Source organism: Perca fluviatilis, chromosome 21, assembly GCF_010015445.1.
Source record: "Perca fluviatilis chromosome 21, GENO_Pfluv_1.0, whole genome shotgun sequence".
In the NCBI taxonomy this organism is placed as follows: Eukaryota; Metazoa; Chordata; class Actinopteri; order Perciformes; family Percidae; genus Perca; species Perca fluviatilis.
The window spans coordinates 25087684-25106121 of NC_053132.1; the positions used below are offsets into that span (position 1 = coordinate 25087684).

At 45.5% G+C, this 18438-nt stretch overlaps 13 non-coding genes and 1 pseudogene across 13 annotated transcripts; all 14 read right to left on the reverse strand.

Moving 5' to 3' along the window:
- Positions 1-2775: 2775 nt before the first annotated feature.
- On the reverse strand, positions 2776-2847 carry trnam-cau. Its single transcript has one exon. It is a non-coding gene; the product is annotated as a tRNA-Met (tRNA).
- Positions 2848-4016: 1169 nt separating this feature from the next.
- trnam-cau lies at positions 4017-4088 on the reverse strand. Its single transcript has one exon. It is a non-coding gene; the product is annotated as a tRNA-Met (tRNA).
- Positions 4089-4094: 6 nt separating this feature from the next.
- trnar-ccu lies at positions 4095-4167 on the reverse strand. The gene has a single exon. It is a non-coding gene; the product is annotated as a tRNA-Arg (tRNA).
- A 1037-nt stretch (positions 4168-5204) lies between these two features.
- trnam-cau lies at positions 5205-5276 on the reverse strand. Its single transcript has one exon. It is a non-coding gene; the product is annotated as a tRNA-Met (tRNA).
- A 6-nt stretch (positions 5277-5282) lies between these two features.
- On the reverse strand, positions 5283-5355 carry trnar-ccu. Its single transcript has one exon. It is a non-coding gene; the product is annotated as a tRNA-Arg (tRNA).
- A 1064-nt stretch (positions 5356-6419) lies between these two features.
- trnam-cau lies at positions 6420-6491 on the reverse strand. The gene has a single exon. It is a non-coding gene; the product is annotated as a tRNA-Met (tRNA).
- A 6-nt stretch (positions 6492-6497) lies between these two features.
- On the reverse strand, positions 6498-6570 carry trnar-ccu. Its single transcript has one exon. It is a non-coding gene; the product is annotated as a tRNA-Arg (tRNA).
- Positions 6571-8882: 2312 nt separating this feature from the next.
- trnam-cau lies at positions 8883-8954 on the reverse strand. Its single transcript has one exon. It is a non-coding gene; the product is annotated as a tRNA-Met (tRNA).
- Positions 8955-8960: 6 nt separating this feature from the next.
- On the reverse strand, positions 8961-9033 carry trnar-ccu. The gene has a single exon. It is a non-coding gene; the product is annotated as a tRNA-Arg (tRNA).
- A 1158-nt stretch (positions 9034-10191) lies between these two features.
- On the reverse strand, positions 10192-10264 carry trnar-ccu. Its single transcript has one exon. It is a non-coding gene; the product is annotated as a tRNA-Arg (tRNA).
- Positions 10265-11343: 1079 nt separating this feature from the next.
- On the reverse strand, positions 11344-11415 carry trnam-cau. The gene has a single exon. It is a non-coding gene; the product is annotated as a tRNA-Met (tRNA).
- Positions 11416-11421: 6 nt separating this feature from the next.
- trnar-ccu lies at positions 11422-11508 on the reverse strand. The gene has a single exon. It is a non-coding gene; the product is annotated as a tRNA-Arg (tRNA).
- Positions 11509-12664: 1156 nt separating this feature from the next.
- trnar-ccu lies at positions 12665-12737 on the reverse strand. Its single transcript has one exon. It is a non-coding gene; the product is annotated as a tRNA-Arg (tRNA).
- Positions 12738-16825: 4088 nt separating this feature from the next.
- LOC120551663 lies at positions 16826-18008 on the reverse strand (annotated as a pseudogene).
- Positions 18009-18438: the final 430 nt, after the last annotated feature.

The following is an 18438-nucleotide window of genomic DNA, read 5'->3' on the forward strand; positions in this document are numbered from 1 at the left end:
GGATATGATCAAAACCTGTAAACAGCCCAACCACTTACCAATCACATCACTGGAAACTCATCATTACTACAGGGTCCTGACAGGGTAGTGGATGTTGATTTGTCAATATGGACAGTAAACCTCCAGAACAAGATTTGTCTGGATAATACTACTTTTTCTAGGTACTGTCACCAACTTCTCCAGCAGTTATATCATGATTCATCTCACCATGGACCTCAGGTTGAGGATCATAATCTCTTGTTGGATCACCCTTTCAGAGTGACTACAATTGCGTTACGAGCAAAAGACATTTAACAGAGTATGGTTTTGATCCATCGACCTCTGGGTTATGGGCCCAGCACGCTTCCGCTGCGCCACTCTGCTGAAATTCACCCCAGATGGGACTTGAACCCACAATCCCTGGCTTAGGAGGCCAGTGTCCTATCCATTAGACCCTATCCATTAGGCCACTGGGGCTTCACAGTCAACAAGTTCACCAGTTCAGGAGAGATACATATACAGTTCTGGAGAAGTACTGGCACAGTAACCTTGACCTTTGACCTCCAGAATCGAAATTAGTTCATCCGTGACTCCAAGTGGTTGTGTATGCCATATTTAAAGTGATTCCCTCTAGGCGTTCAGAGATATCGCATTCATAAGAATCGGATGGACAGACATGGGGACACCGTCACCTTGACATTAAACCCTTGACCTCCAAAATCTCATCACTTCATTTGCGAGTTCAAGTGGATGTTTGTGCAACATTTCAAGAAGTTCCCTCCAGGGGGTCCTGTTCACAAGAATGGGAAGTGCGTACGTGTAAGAGATGGACGGAACGACCCAAAAGCATAATACTTCTGGCGGCTGGCTAAACGAAGACATAACAAGAGACAAAGAAAGAGGTCGGGGAGACAGAGTAAAGCCCTGACAGAATTGAGAACTAGATACAAAAGCTGTGAAATAGTGCTAAATGTGTCCAGAAGAATAGGAAAAAAAATAGAACTATAAAAGAAAAACCTTTTGTAGAACAATAAAAGACAAACAAGGCCCTCTTCTGAAAACGCACAGCTGGGAGTGCTTGAGAGCGCTTTTGAGGTGCTGGGAGTGCTTGAGATCGCTTTTGAGGTGCAGCGTGTATTTTCCCCTGAGATAATTCCTGTGTGTTTAGGTGTGAGCCCAAATAGTCGACAAAAGACAAAAACAAGACACAGTGATCAGGCGGTGGAGCCGGGGTATCGACGTCCCGTCCATGCAACCGAAGGATATGATCAAAACCTGTAAACAGCCCAACCACTTACCAATCACATCACTGGAAACTCATCATTACTACAGGGTCCTGACAGGGTAGTGGATGTTGATTTGTCAATATGGACAGTAAACCTCCAGAACAAGATTTGTCTGGATAATACTACTTTTTCTAGGTACTGTCACCAACTTCTCCAGCAGTTATATCATGATTCATCTCACCATGGACCTCAGGTTGAGGATCATAATCTCTTGTTGGATCACCCTTTCAGAGTGACTACAATTGCGTTACAAGCAAAAGACATTTAGCAGAGGATGGTTTCGATCCATCGACCTCTGGGTTATGGGCCCAGCACGCCTCCGCTGCGCCACTCTGCTGAAATTCACCCCAGATGGGACTTGAACCCACAATCCCTGGCTTAGGAGGCCAGTGCCTTATCCATTAGGCCCTATCCATTAGCCACTGGGGCTTTACAGTCAACAAGTTCACCAGTTCAGGAGAGATACATATACAGTTCTGGAGAAGTACTGGCCACAGTAACCTTGACCTTTGACCTCCAGAATCGAAATTAGTTCATCCGTGACTCCAAGTGGTTGTGTATGCCATATTTAAAGTGATTCCCTCTAGGCGTTCAGAGATATCGCATTCATAAGAATCGGATGGACAGACATGGGGACACCGTCACCTTGACATTAAACCCTTGACCTCCAAAATCTCATCACTTCATTTGCGAGTTCAAGTGGATGTTTGTGCAACATTTCAAGAAGTTCCCTCCAGGGGGTCCTGTTCACAAGAATGGGAAGTGCGTGCATATATGTAGAGATGGACGGAACGACCCAAAAGCATAATACTTCTGGCCGCGGCTAAGCGCGGCCGAGACATAACAAGAGACAAAGAAAGAGGTCGGGGAGACAGAGTAAAGCCCTGACAGAATTGAGAACTAGATACAAAAGCTGTGAAATAGTGCTAAATGTGTCCAGAAGAATAGGAAAAAAACTAGAACTATAAAAGAAAAACCTTTTGTAGAACTATAAAAGACAAACAAGGCCCTCTTCTTAAAAAAGCACAGCTGGGAGTGCGTGAAAGCTTTTGAGGTGCTGGGAGTGCTTGAGATCGCTTTTGAGGTGCAGCGTGTATTTTCCCCTGAGATAATTCCTGTGTGTTTAGGTGTGAGCCCAAATAGTCGACAAAAGACAAAAACAAGACACAGTGATCAGGCGGTGGAGCCGGGGTATCGACGTCCCGTCCATGCAACCGAAGGATATGATCAAAACCTGTAAACAGCCCAACCACTTACCAATCACATCACTGGAAACTCATCATTACTACAGGGTCCTGACAGGGTAGTGGATGTTGATTTGTCAATATGGACAGTAAACCTCCAGAACAAGATTTGTCTGGATAATACTACTTTTTCTAGGTACTGTCACCAACTTCTCCAGCAGTTATATCATGATTCATCTCACCATGGACCTCAGGTTGAGGATCATAATCTCTTGTTGGATCACCCTTTCAGAGTGACTACAATTGCGTTACGAGCAAAAGACATTTAGCAGAGGATGGTTTCGATCCATCGACCTCTGGGTTATGGGCCCAGCACGCTTCCGCTGCGCCACTCTGCTGAAATTCACCCCAGATGGGACTTGAACCCACAATCCCTGGCTTAGGAGGCCAGTGTCCTATCCATTAGGCCCTATCCATTAGGCCACTGGGGCTTTACAGTCAACAAGTTCACCAGTTCAGGAGAGATACATATACAGTTCTGGAGAAGTACTGGCACAGTAACCTTGACCTTTGACCTCCAGAATCGAAATTAGTTCATCCGTGACTCCAAGTGGTTGTGTATGCCATATTTAAAGTGATTCCCTCTAGGCGTTCAGAGATATCGCATTCATAAGAATCGGATGGACAGACATGGGGACACCGTCACCTTGACATTAAACCCTTGACCTCCAAAATCTCATCACTTCATTTACGAGTTCAAGTGGATGTTTGTGCAACATTTCAAGAAGTTCCCTCAAGGGGGTCCTGTTCACAAGAATGGGAAGTGCGTACGTATGTAGAGATGGACGGACGAACCCAAAAGCATAATACTTCTGGCGCGGCTAAGCTAGGCGAGACATAACAAGAGACAAAGAAAGAGGTCGGGAGACAGAGTAAAGCCCTGACAGAATTGAGAACTAGATACAAAAGCTGTGAAATAGTGCTAAATGTGTCCCAGAAGAATAGGAAAAAAATAGAACTATATAAAGAAAACCTTTTTATAGAATAATAAAAGAAAACAAGGCCCTCTTCTTAAAACGCACAGCTGGGAGTGCTTGAGAGCGCTTTTGAGGTGCTGGGAGTGCTTGAGATCGCTTTTGAGGTGCAGCGTGTATTTTCCCCTGAGATAATTCCTGTGTGTTTAGGTGTGAGCCCAAATAGTCGACAAAAGACAAAAACAAGACACAGTGATCAGGCGGTGGAGCCGGGGTATCGACGTCCCGTCCATGCAACCGAAGGATATGATCAAAACCTGTAAACAGCCCAACCACTTACCAATCACATCACTGGAAACTCATCATTACTACAGGGTCCTGACAGGGTAGTGGATGTTGATTTGTCAATATGGACAGTAAACCTCCAGAACAAGATTTGTCTGGATAATACTACTTTTTCTAGGTACTGTCACCAACTTCTCCAGCAGTTATATCATGATTCATCTCACCATGGACCTCAGGTTGAGGATCATAATCTCTTGTTGGATCACCCTTTCAGAGTGACTACAATTGCGTTACAAGCAAAAGACATTTAGCAGAGGATGGTTTCGATCCATCGACCTCTGGGTTATGGGCCCAGCACGCTTCCGCTGCGCCACTCTGCTGAAATTCACCCCAGATGGGACTTGAACCCACAATCCCTGTCTTAGGAGGCCAGTGCCTTATCCATTAGGCCACTGGGGCTTTACAGTCAACAAGTTCACCAGTTCAGGAGAGATACATATACAGTTCTGGAGAAGTACTGGCACAGTAACCTTGTGTGGTTGTGTATGCCATATTTAAAGTGATTCCCTCTAGGCGTTCAGAGATATCGCATTCATAAGAATCGGATGGACAGACATGGGGACACCGTCACCTTGACATTAAACCCTTGACCTCCAAAATCTCATCACTTCATTTGCGAAGTTCAAGTGGATGTTTGTGCAACATTTCAAGAAGTTCCCTCCAGGGGTCCTGTTCACAAGAATGGGAAGTGCGTGCGTTATGTAGAGATGGACGAGACGACCCAAAAGCGCATAATACTTCTGGCCGCGGCTAGCGCTAGGCGCCCGAGACATAACAAGAGACAAAGAAAGAGGTCGGGGAGACAGAGTAAAGCCCTGACAGAATTGAGAACTAGATACAAAAGCTGTGAAATAGTGCTAAATGTGTCCAGAAGAATAGGAAAAAATAGAACTATAAAGAAAAACCTTTTGTAGAACAATAAAAGACAAACAAGGCCCTCTTCTTAAAACGCACAGCTGGGAGTGCTTGAGAGCTTTTGAGGTGCTGGGAGTGCTTGAGATCGCTTTTAGGTGCAGCGTGTATTTTCCCTGAAGATAATTCCTGTGTGTTTAGGTGTGAGCCCAAATAGTCGACAAAAGACAAAAACAAGACACAGTGATCAGGCGGTGGAGCCGGGGTATCGACGTCCCGTCCATGCAACCGAAGGATATGATCAAAACCTGTAAACAGCCCAACCACTTACCAATCACATCACTGGAAACTCATCATTACTACAGGGTCCTGACAGGGTAGTGGATGTTGATTTGTCAATATGGACAGTAAACCTCCAGAACAAGATTTGTCTGGATAATACTACTTTTTCTAGGTACTGTCACCAACTTCTCCAGCAGTTATATCATGATTCATCTCACCATGGACCTCAGGTTGAGGATCATAATCTCTTGTTGGATCACCCTTTCAGAGTGACTACAATTGCGTTACGAGCAAAAGACATTTAGCAGAGGATGGTTTCGATCCATCGACCTCTGGGTTATGGGCCCAGCACGCTTCCGCTGCGCCACTCTGCTGAAATTCACCCCAGATGGGACTTGAACCCACAATCCCTGGCTTAGGAGGCCAGTGCCTTATCCATTAGGCCACTGGGGCTTTACAGTCAACAAGTTCACCAGTTCAGGAGAGATACATATACAGTTCTGGAGAAGTACTGGCACAGTAACCTTAAATTAGTTCATCCGTGACTCCAAGTGGTTGTGTATGCCATATTTAAAGTGATTCCCTCTAGGCGTTCAGAGATATCGCATTCATAAGAATCGGATGGACAGACATGGGGACACCGTCACCTTGACATTAAACCCTTGACCTCCAAAATCTCATCACTTCATTTGCGAGTTCAAGTGGATGTTTGTGCAACATTTCAAGAAGTTCCCTCCAGGGGGTCCTGTTCACAAGAATGGGAAGTGCGTACGTATGTAGAGATGGACGGACGACCCAAAAGCATAATACTTCTGGCGGCGGCTAGCGCTGGCGCCGAGACATAACAAGAGACAAAGAAAGAGGTCGGGGAGACAGAGTAAAGCCCTGACAGAATTGAGAACTAGATACAAAAGCTGTGAAATAGTGCTAAATGTGTCCAGAAGAATAGGAAAAAAAATAGAACTATAAAAGAAAAACCTTTTGTAGAACAATAAAAGACAAACAAGGCCCTCTTCTGAAAACGCACAGCTGGGAGTGCTTGAGAGCGCTTTTGAGGTGCTGGGAGTGCTTGAGATCGCTTTTGAGGTGCAGCGTGTATTTTCCCCTGAGATAATTCCTGTGTGTTTAGGTGTGAGCCCAAATATAGCGGACAAAAGACAAAAACAAGACACAGTGATCAGGCGGTGGAGCCGGGGTATCGACGTCCCGTCCATGCAACCGAAGGATATGATCAAAACCTGTAAACAGCCCAACCACTTACCAATCACATCACTGGAAACTCATCATTACTACAGGGTCCTGACAGGGTAGTGGATGTTGATTTGTCAATATGGACAGTAAACCTCCAGAACAAGATTTGTCTGGATAATACTACTTTTTCTAGGTACTGTCACCAACTTCTCCAGCAGTTATATCATGATTCATCTCACCATGGACCTCAGGTTGAGGATCATAATCTCTTGTTGGATCACCCTTTCAGAGTGACTACAATTGCGTACCGCAAGCAAAAAGACATTTAGCAGAGGATGGTTTCGATCCATCGACCTCTGGGTTATGGGCCCAGCACGCTTCCGCTGCGCCACTCTGCTGAAATTCACCCCAGATGGGACTTGAACCCACAATCCCTGGCTTAGGAGGCCAGTGCCTTATCCATTAGGCCACTGGGGCTTTACAGTCAACAAGTTCACCAGTTCAGGAGAGATACATATACAGTTCTGGAGAAGTACTGGCACAGTAACCTTGACCTTTGACCTCCAGAATCGAAATTAGTTCATCCGTGACTCCAAGTGGTTGTGTATGCCATATTTAAAGTGATTCCCTCTAGGCGTTCAGAGATATCGCATTCATAAGAATCGGATGGACAGACATGGGGACACCGTCACCTTGACATTAAACCCTTGACCTCCAAAATCTCATCACTTCATTTGCGAGTTCAAGTGGATGTTTGTGCAACATTTCAAGAAGTTCCCTCCAGGGGGTCCTGTTCACAAGAATGGGAAGTGCCACGTATGTATGAGAGTGTGGACGGACCAACCTAAAAAGCATAATACTTTGGCGCGCCGCTAGCGCCGAGACATAACAAGAGACAAAGAAAGAGGTCGGGGAGACAGAGTAAAGCCCTGACAGAATTGAGAACTAGATACAAAAGCTGTGAAATAGTGCTAAATGTGTCCAGAAGAATAGGAAAAAAAATAGAACTATAAAAGAAAAACCTTTTGTAGAACAATAAAAGACAAACAAGGCCCTCTTCTTAAAACGCACAGCTGGGAGTGCTTGAGAGCGCTTTTGAGGTGCTGGGAGTGCTTGAGATCGCTTTTGAGGTGCAGCGTGTATTTTTCCCTGAGATAATTCCTGTGTGTTTAGGTGTGAGCCCAAATAGTCGATAAAAAGACAAAAACAAGACACAGTGATCAGGCGGTGGAGCCGGGTATCGACGTCCCGTCCATGCAACCGGAGGATATGATCAAACCCTGTAAACAGCCCAACCACTTACCAATCACATCACTGGAAACTCATCATTACTACAGGGTCCTGACAGGGTAGTGGATGTTGATTTGTCAATATGGACAGTAAACCTCCAGAACAAGATTTGTCTGGATAATACTACTTTTTCTAGGTACTGTCACCAACTTCTCCAGCAGTTATATCATGATTCATCTCACCATGGACCTCAGGTTGAGGATCATAATCTCTTGTTGGATCACCCTTTCAGAGTGACTACAATTGCGTTACGAGCAAAAGACATTTAGCAGAGGATGGTTTCGATCCATCGACCTCTGGGTTATGGGCCTAGCACGCCCTGCGCGCGCCACTCTGCTGAAATTCACCCCCAGATGGGACTTGAACCCACAATCCCTGGCTTAGGAGGCCAGTGTCCTTATCCATTAGGCCACTGGGGCTTTACAGTCAACAAGTTCACCAGTTCAGGAGAGATACATATACAGTTCTGGAGAAGTACTGGCAAAGTAACCTTGACCTTTGACCTCCAGAATCGAAATTAGTTCATCCGTGACTCCAAGTGGTTGTGTATGCCATATTTAAAGTGATTCCCTCTAGGCGTTCAGAGATATCGCATTCATAAGAATCGGATGGACAGACATGGGGACACCGTCACCTTGACATTAAACCCTTGACCTCCAAAAATCTCATCACTTCATTTGCGAAGTTCAAGTGGATGTTTGTGCAACATTTCAAGAAGTTCCCTCCAGGGGTCCTGTTCACAAGAATGGGAAGTGCGTACGTTATGTAGAGATGGACGGACGACCCAAAAGCATAATACTTCAGCGCTAGCGCTATTTGGTAGACATAACAAAAGAGACAAAGAAAGAGGTCGGGGAGAGACAGAGTAAAGCCCTGACAGAATTGAGAACTAGATACAAAAGCTGTGAAATAGTGCTAAATGTGTCCAGAAGAATAGGAAAAAAAATAGAACTATAAAAGAAAAACCTTTTGTAGAACAATAAAAGACAAACAAGGCCCTCTTCTGAAAACGCACAGCTGGGAGTGCTTGAGAGCGCTTTTGAGGTGCTGGGAGTGCTTGAGATCGCTTTTGAGGTGCAGCGTGTATTTTCCCCTGAGATAATTCCTGTGTGTTTAGGTGTGAGCCCAAATAGTCGACAAAAGACAAAAACAAGACACAGTGATCAGGCGGTGGAGCCGGGTATCGACGTCCCGTCCATGCAACCGGCGGATATGATCAAAACCTGTAAACAGCCCAACCACTTACCAATCACATCACTGGAAACTCATCATTACTACAGGGTCCTGACAGGGTAGTGGATGTTGATTTGTCAATATGGACATTAAACCTCCAGAACAAGATTTGTCTGGATAATACTACTTTTTCTAGGTACTGTCACCAACTTCTCCAGCAGTTATATCATGATTCATCTCACCATGGACCTCAGGTTGAGGATCATAATCTCTTGTTGGATCACCCTTTCAGAGTGACTACAATTGCGTTACAAGCAAAAGACATTTAGCAGAGGATGGTTTCGATCCATCGACCTCTGGGTTATGGGCCCAGCACGCTTCCGCTGCGCCACTCTGCTGAAATTCACCCCAGATGGGACTTGAACCCACAATCCCTGGCTTAGGAGGCCAGTGCCTTATCCATTAGGCCACTGGGGCTTTACAGTCAACAAGTTCACCAGTTCAGGAGAGATACATATACAGTTCTGGAGAAGTACTGGCACAGTAACCTTGACCTTTGACCTCCAGAATCGAAATTAGTTCATCCGTGACTCCAAGTGGTTGTGTATGCCATATTTAAAGTGATTCCCTCTAGGCGTTCAGAGATATCGCATTCATAAGAATCGGATGGACAGACATGGGGACACCGTCACCTTGACATTAAACCCTTGACCTCCAAAATCTCATCACTTCATTTGCGAGTTCAAGTGGATGTTTGTGCAACATTTCAAGAAGTTCCCTCCAGGGGGTCCTGTTCACAAGAATGGGAAGTGCGTACGTATGTAGAGATGGACGGACGACCCAAAAGCATAATACTTCTGGCCGCGGCTAGCGCTGGCGCCGAGACATAACAAGAGACAAAGAAAGAGGTCGGGGAGACAGAGTAAAGCCCTGACAGAATTGAGAACTAGATACAAAAGCTGTGAAATAGTGCTAAATGTGTCCAGAAGAATAGGAAAAAAAATAGAACTATAAAAGAAAAACCTTTTGTAGAACAATAAAAGACAAACAAGGCCCTCTTCTTAAAACGCACAGCTGGGAGTGCTTGAGAGCGCTTTTGAGGTGCTGGGAGTGCTTGAGATCGCTTTTGAGGTGCAGCGTGTATTTTCCCCTGAGATAATTCCTGTGTGTTTAGGTGTGAGCCCAAATAGTCGACAAAAGACAAAAACAAGACACAGTGATCAGGCGGTGGAGCCGGGGTATCGACGTCCCGTCCATGCAACCGAAGGATATGATCAAAACCTGTAAACAGCCCAACCACTTACCAATCACATCACTGGAAACTCATCATTACTACAGGGTCCTGACAGGGTAGTGGATGTTGATTTGTCAATATGGACATTAAACCTCCAGAACAAGATTTGTCTGGATAATACTACTTTTTCTAGGTACTGTCACCAACTTCTCCAGCAGTTATATCATGATTCATCTCACCATGGACCTCAGGTTGAGGATCATAATCTCTTGTTGGATCACCCTTTCAGAGTGACTACAATTGCGTTACGAGCAAAAGACATTTAGCAGAGGATGGTTTCGATCCATCGACCTCTGGGTTATGGGCCCAGCACGCTTCCGCTGCACCACTCTGCTGAAATTCACCCCAGATGGGACTTGAACCCACAATCCCTGGCTTAGGAGGCCAGTGCCTTATCCATTAGGCCACTGGGGCTTTACAGTCAACAAGTTCACCAGTTCAGGAGAGATACATATACAGTTCTGGAGAAGTACTGGCACAGTAACCTTGACCTTTGACCTCCAGAATCGAAATTAGTTCATCCGTGACTCCAAGTGGTTGTGTATGCCATATTTAAAGTGATTCCCTCTAGGCGTTCAGAGATATCGCATTCATAAGAATCGGATGGACAGACATGGGGACACCGTCACCTTGACATTAAACCCTTGACCTCCAAAATCTCATCACTTCATTTGCGAGTTCAAGTGGATGTTTGTGCAACATTTCAAGAAGTTCCCTCCAGGGGGTCCTGTTCACAAGAATGGGAAGTGCGTACGTATGTAGAGATGGACGGAGCAACCCAAAAGCATAATACTTCGCGGCGGCTAGCGCTGGCGCCGAGACATAACAAGAGACAAAGAAAGAGGTCGGGGAGACAGAGTAAAGCCCTGACAGAATTGAGAACTAGATACAAAAGCTGTGAAATAGTGCTAAATGTGTCCAGAAGAATAGGAAAAAAAATAGAACTATAAAATAAAAACCTTTTGTAGAACAATAAAAGACACACAAGGCCCTCTTCTTAAAACGCACAGCTGGGAGTGCTTGAGAGCGCTTTTGAGGTGCTGGGAGTGCTTGAGATCGCTTTTGAGGTGCAGCGTGTATTTTCCCCTGAGATAATTCCTGTGTGTTTAGGTGTGAGCCCAAATAGTCGACAAAAGACAAAAACAAGACACAGTGATCAGGCGGTGGAGCCGGGGTATCGACGTCCCGTCCATGCAACCGAAGGATATGATCAAAACCTGTAAACAGCCCAACCACTTACCAATCACATCACTGGAAACTCATCATTACTACAGGGTCCTGACAGGGTAGTGGATGTTGATTTGTCAATATGGACATTAAACCTCCAGAACAAGATTTGTCTGGATAATACTACTTTTTCTAGGTACTGTCACCAACTTCTCCAGCAGTTATATCATGATTCATCTCACCATGGACCTCAGGTTGAGGATCATAATCTCTTGTTGGATCACCCTTTCAGAGTGACTACAATTGCGTTACAAGCAAAAGACATTTAGCAGAGGATGGTTTCGATCCATCGACCTCTGGGTTATGGGCCCAGCACGCTTCCGCTGCGCCACTCTGCTGAAATTCACCCCAGATGGGACTTGAACCCACAATCCCTGGCTTAGGAGGCCAGTGCCTTATCCATTAGACCCTATCCATTAGGCCACTGGGGCTTCACAATCAACAAGTTCACCAGTTCAGGAGAGATAGATATACAGTTCTGGAGAAGTACTGGCACAGTAACCTTGACCTTTGACCTCCAGAATCGAAATTAGTTCATCCGTGACTCCAAGTGGTTGTGTATGCCATATTTAAAGTGATTCCCTCTAGGCGTTCAGAGATATCGCATTCATAAGAATCGGATGGACAGACATGGGGACACCGTCACCTTGACATTAAACCCTTGACCTCCAAAAATCTCATCACTTCATTTGCGAAGTTCAAGTGGATGTTTGTGCAACATTTCAAGAAGTTCCTCCAGGGGGTCCTGTTCACAAGAATGGGAAGTGCGTATGTATGTAGAGATGGACGGACGAACCAAAAAGCATAATACTTCTGGCCGCGCTAGCGCCGCCGAGACATAACAAGAGACAAAGAAAGAGGTCGGGAGACAGAGTAAAGCCCTGACAGAATTGAGAACTAGATACAAAAGCTGTGAAATAGTGCTAAATGTGTCCAGAAGAATAGGAAAAAAAATAGAACTATAAAATAAAACCTTTTGTAAACAATAAAAGACAAACAAGGCCCTTCTTCTTAAAACGCACAGCTGGGAGTGCTTGAGAGCGCTTTGAGGTGCTGGGAGTGCTTGAGATGCGCTTTTTGAGGTGCAGCGGTATTTTCCCCTGAGATAATTCCTGTGTGTTTAGGTGTGAGCCCAAATAGTCGACAAAAAGACAAAAACAAGACACAGTGATCAGGCGGTGGAGCCGGGTATCGACGTCCCGTCCAATGCAACCGGAGGATATGATCAAAACCTGTAAACAGCCCAACCACTTACCAATCACATCACTGGAAACTCATCATTACTACAGGGTCCTGACAGGGTAGTGGATGTTGATTTGTCAATATGGACATTAAACCTCCAGAACAAGATTTGTCTGGATAATACTACTTTTCTAGGTACTGTCACCAACTTCTCCAGCAGTTATATCATGATTCATCTCACCATGGACCTCAGGTTGAGGATCATAATCTCTTGTTGGATCACCCTTTCAGAGTGACTACAATTGTGCTACGAAAGCAAAAGACATTTAGCAGAGAAAGGTTTCGATCCATCGACCTCTGGGTTATGGGCCCAGCACGCTTCCGCTGCGCCACTCTGCTGAAATTCACCCCAGATGGGACTTGAACCCACAATCCCTGGCTTAGGAGGCCAGTGCCTTATCAATTAGGCCACTGGGGCTTTACAGCCAACAAGTTCACCAGTTCAGGACAGATACATATACAGTTCTGGAGAAGTACTGGCACAGTAACCTTGACCTTTGACCTCCAGAATCGAAATTAGTTCATCCATGACTCCAAGTGGTTGTGTATGCCATATTTAAAGTGATTCCCTCTAGGCATTCAGAGATATTGCATTCATAAGAATCGGATGGACAGACATGAGGACACCGTCACCTTGACATTAAACCCTTGACCTCCAAAATCTCATCACTTCATCTGCGAGTTCAAGTGGATGTTTGTGCAACATTTCAAGAAGTTCCCTCCAGGGGGTCCTGTTCACAAGAATGGGAAGTGTGTACGTATGTAGAGATGGACGGACGACCCAAAAGCATAATACTTCTGGCCACGGCTAGCGCTGGCGCCGAGACATAACAAGAGACAAAGAAAGAGGTCGGGGAGACAGAGTAAAGCCCTGACAGAATTTAAAACTAAAGACAAAAGCTGTGAAATAGTGCTAAATGCGTCCAGAAGAATAGGAAAAAAAAACTAGAACTATAAAAGACAAACCTTTTGTCAAGAAATCTTTATTGTGCTCACTTTAGCTCAAAGGTTGTGCTTCAATACATCACTGAAGTGAGCACACTAATGGTGTAGACACATATAGCCGACGGGTGACCGTTGATAGAAAACCCCGTCGATATGATCAGTCGAGGTCCAAAAAACTGCCACAGAACAGACGAAAAAGTCGAGAGGAGACGAGACGTAATACATCTCTATAACAGCAGGTGGCGCTAATCTGTAATGTTGCCCAATAAATGAAAACCGGCAGCTGATTGGACGAACGCGTCACATGGGTTTGTTTCTTCAGAAATTCAGAGCCAGACTGTCATGGCGGCCGTTCAGAATACGATCTCATATTGTACTAATATAGTTCACTGAAACGTGTTTCTGAAAACATTTTAAGCGAGAAATAGGCCATGCAGTTGCTGAATCTGTCTTCATTTCAGCTCAACAAAGGTCAGTTTAAAAGATTTTCATCAGATTTTGAGAGACTGTAATCACCTCATTCCGCTCGTCATTTCCGGGTGAGTCCCGACTTCCCTGACGCCGACCGAACATGTTAGGTCAGCCAAAATGAACGCTGACAGCCCCCCAGATGGACGACGGCACGGGACACACCGAACAGATTTGAGTCACTGACCTCGCCAGACTGTCCCACGGCCAATAATTGGCCTGATGTGTCCCGGACTTAATGAGTAGCACACTGGTGCAGTTTGTTTACCTTGCCCACAACTTCACCAGTTCAGGAGAGATACATATACAGTTCTGGAGAAGTACTGTCACCTTGACATTAAACCTTTGACCTCCAAAATCTCATCAGTTCATCTGTGAGTTCAATTGGATGTTTCTGGAAAATTTGAAGAAATTTCCTCCAGGGGGTCCTGTGTTATCGTATTCACATGAATGGGAAGTGCATACGTATGTAGAGATGGACGTACGTCCCAAAACATAATACTTTTGGCCACGGCTAGAGACAAAGAAAGAGATGGGGGAGACAGAGAGTAAAGTAAAGTCCTGACAGAATAGAGAACTAGAGACAAAAACTGCTGTTGCATCCGAACCAGTTGACCCGTAAGGCCCTTTTTGAACAAAGGACAATGCCATGTGCTCCAACAAAGGAATGAGGCCTACATGCAGCTAGTCTGCAGCCTGAGGTGTGAAAACCCTAGAAGTGGGGTGTCACCTACATGTTACCTTCCAGTTTGAACAAAAACACTTTTTTCTGATTGGCAGGTAAATCTAGGAACTCCAGGTGTCCCTGCCCATGTTACCTGAGAAATAAAATTGAGCTATAGAATTTTTCTCATTGTCTCTTCCAACTGCGACCCGTCACTAACAGCAGTGTTGTAGTACTTGAGACAGACCACTTTTCAAAGGTCTTTGTCTTGTCTCTGAATCAACCATATTTTTACTCTGTTCCGTCTCAGATGAGGAGGACTCAGGATATAATTTCAAGACCAGTCAAGACCACAACTTCAGGGATATCACTAAATTGCCTGTGTATCGTCTGATTTATGTGTTAACATCATTACTGTGATTGGATGTAAAACTTCCTGCCTCGTCTCGTCTCGACTCGACGCCCCGAAGCCTCCATTTTCCATTGTAGATTTTAGTACCGCCTGTACATGTAGTCCTTGCCTGAGGCGAGCTTGGCTGGTCGTCATAGCAACGCTGCAGGAAACTACCGTGACGTAATGCGACACACACAAAAGGTGTGTTGTTTTTGATTCTCTGCAAGAAAAATTTTATTTCAAAGGAAGCTGGAAGCAGCCAAAAAAAACACCGCTGGCTAAACTATTTAAAAATGGCGGGTTTATTCAGGACACCCCCATCTGTCGCTAGCAATGTTGATGCAGTGATTAGTGACAATTCTCTCTGACCAGGTTTTCACGTCATCTTTTGGTATCGCCTCAGCTCGCTTGGAACCTCGACGGAGGTGATACTAAAAAAAGTACCTGTTAGCAGGTACCAGGGACTAGTAATGGAAAACCAAAAAAGGCAAGTAGAGTCGAAGTGAGTCGAGCAGGTACCATGTAATGGAAAAACGCCATAAGTGTAAGTGATGCTAGCTAAGCTAGCTAGCTAAGGTTATCAATCTGCCTCTGTACCAAAACTCTTCAGAAATATCTTCACCCCTCACCCAAGGTGATTAAGCAAATTGTTAGAAAAAGTATACTTGGAGGTCACGTGACCAGCAACCGCAATGGCCACAGAAGTCTAGTGCTCCTTACCCACCTCCACATCCCTGTGACTTTAAACAGGAAGGGTAATTGTGGGCTGGAGTTTACATGTGCTGCGTTTGATGTGGCCATGTATCTTACAGATAGGGGATGGGGTCTGCGGTCTCAGAGGGTTAGGGGAGAAACCTTGGACAGACCTAGGCTCTTGGTAGGCAGTGTCTGATGGTGCCGGTTGGGGGTGTGATGAACAATGGCAATAATAGTCACAATAAAGATCAGCATCAGGGGGCTAAACGGGCCGATCAAACGAGCTAAATTCCTGGACTACCTAAGAAGAAAGATTATAGATATAGCGCTTATACAAGAGTCACATTTACGTAAAAGAGATGTAAATTGCCTACAAAATAAATACTACAAGATTGCTGCTTCATCTAGTGACAACACCAAAACCAAGGGCTCCATTGTGTTACTGTCGCGGAAATGCACACTCACCGTAGATAAAAGTAGTAAAGATCTATCAGGCAGGATATCTGTTTTCAGGGAACACAGGACGAGATGTAATACATCCTTTAAGTGCAAGCGCGTACTAAGAGAATGTCCTTGACCGTGGCAGTGTATTTGACAGTGAAGTTTTCAGGTGAGCATCCCCCTTGATGAGTGATCCGAGGGACACATCATCAGTAGTACACCTCAGGCCTCATTGGATGTTTCGGCCATTATAACTAGACATCCTCGGCTGAGGAAAGCCCTACGGGGATGATCAAGTCCCCGCAGCGTACCCCCCCAATCAAGCCGGAGCCCAGCAGGAGTCTTGTCTCTTAAACAGAGCCACTGGCTGCTTCTCTCAGCGGCCTCCGACATTGCTTTGATGGCCTGACGCAGGTTCTGGCCTCTGATTCCCAGGTCTCTAAGCAGTCTGGTGGTAGACACTGCCACGAACCCCCTGCACCCCACCTCCACTGGACGGACTTCAGTTTTCCATCCGCGATATTGTGCTTCAGCAGCCAGCTCAGCATAGCATAGTTGTTTTCGCTCGTATGCCTCATCCACTGAGTCCTCCCATGGTACAGTGAGTTCAATGATGAAGACCTTCTTCAGAGAGAGGGACCAGAGAACTATGTCAGGCCTAAGTGTGGTGATTGCTATCTCTGGAGGAAAAACAAGCCGCCTACCAACATCAACTAGCATCTTCCGATCACAAGCCCCTCGAAGCTGACCATGCTCCATAGAAGAGGGGCTGCGCCTGGCTACCTTTGCCCTCATACGGACAAAGTTGATCTGCGGCAACTTGGGTGCTGATGGTGATAGGGAGTTGGAATTAGTCCGCTTGTTTTCCAGGGTGGCTGCGAGGATCTTAAGGACTTGGTTATGACGCCAAGTAGAAGCTTATTCGCTTCGCTTCCATGCTCCACAACTCCTTCCAGATAATCCTCCTTCTCTCCACACTCTCCCAACGTGTCCATCGTCCCTGTTTACCAAGTGAGACTTCCTTGGCCCACCTTGCTGCTTCCTCCTGACGATTTATTTCCTCCACCACCAATTTCCTCCGTTCTGGTGCCGCAGGTGTGTTGCAGGCTGGCAGCCTAGTTGTTAACCCGAGGCCTCCCCTTCCCTGCTGGACATGCCCCACTATGTCCGCAAGTTTGAGAGAGGCTGCTGCCTCCTCCACCGCACTGGCTGGTCTCCATTTGCGACCTGCCACCAAGGATGGTGCGTTATTACTCACCATTGCATCACGAGATTCATTCAGTGTCATCTGGAGTCTTACTTTAGCACACTTGAATTCCTCTGTGAGACTGGTGTGGGGCAGTTTGAGGGCGCAATCTCCGTATAGGCCTATGGTGGTTAGGCATCGAAGCACTCCAAGCCATTTTTTGATATAGCCTGTGATTCCTCTTTCCAACTTCTCCACTGTTGAGAGTGGGACGTCAAAAATGGTAAGGGGCCACAGCACTCGGGGAAGAAGGCCAAACTGTAAGCACCAGGCCTTCAATCTTCCAGGCAGCTGAGTGTTGTCAATGGCCTGGAGCCCACTTCTGATTTCCTTCTGCAGCTGCTGTACCTGATCTTTGTCCTTCAGGCTGGCATCATACCACCTTCCAAGGCTCTTAACAGGCTGTTGGGATGGGCTCCTCTCCAATGAAGAATCTGCAGTCAGAGAGCACTCCCTTGACAATGGAGATGCTGCATGACTTTGATGGCTTTATCTTCATGAGCAGTTTCCTGGTACATGGAGCAGTGGTGGTCAGAGTAGTGTCATCCATAAAGGCTCTGAGGGGAGGAAGACGTGTACCCAAGTTAAGCCGCTGCCCACCCACTACCCATTTTGACGCCCGGATGATGACCTCCATTGCCATTGTAAAGGCCAGGGGTGAGATGGTACATCCCGCCAACCTCCAAGGATTGCCAAGACGTGGTAAAATCAGTTGTGGTAAAGCAGAACTGTAGATCTTGGAAATAGGATTTAACCAGGGTTGTAATGGTGTCCGGAATGTGAAAGAAGGTGAAGGCGGTCCACAGGAGTTCATGGGGCACTGACCCAAAGGCATTCTTATATATGCACCACAATAAGAAGTAGGAAAATAGCGTTTGTTTCAGTATATGCACCGTCTAGATATGACGTAAGCTTTTTCCCACGTCTAAACAATGAATTGCTCTCTCTCAATGAATATTCACAAATTATTAGGGCTGAACAATTAATTGCGTTTCACTGATTCTTGGGAATTTGGATAAAACAGGTTTTAATTTTGAAAATAAAAAATTGGTTAAATAACAACATCTGAAGGTATATCATTATAGACCAAGGTCTTGGCTGTTCAGCAATGTACCGGTGTCACCTCCCCATTTTGTATTTTTTTCATAAAATAGCCGTTTTTCCAGTTATTACTTTGTTTTTGTCAACACCGTCAGACACAATAAAAAGCTAATTATTTTTTATTTACTTGGTCTAATATGTATTTAGAGTTTTTAAATCATTAT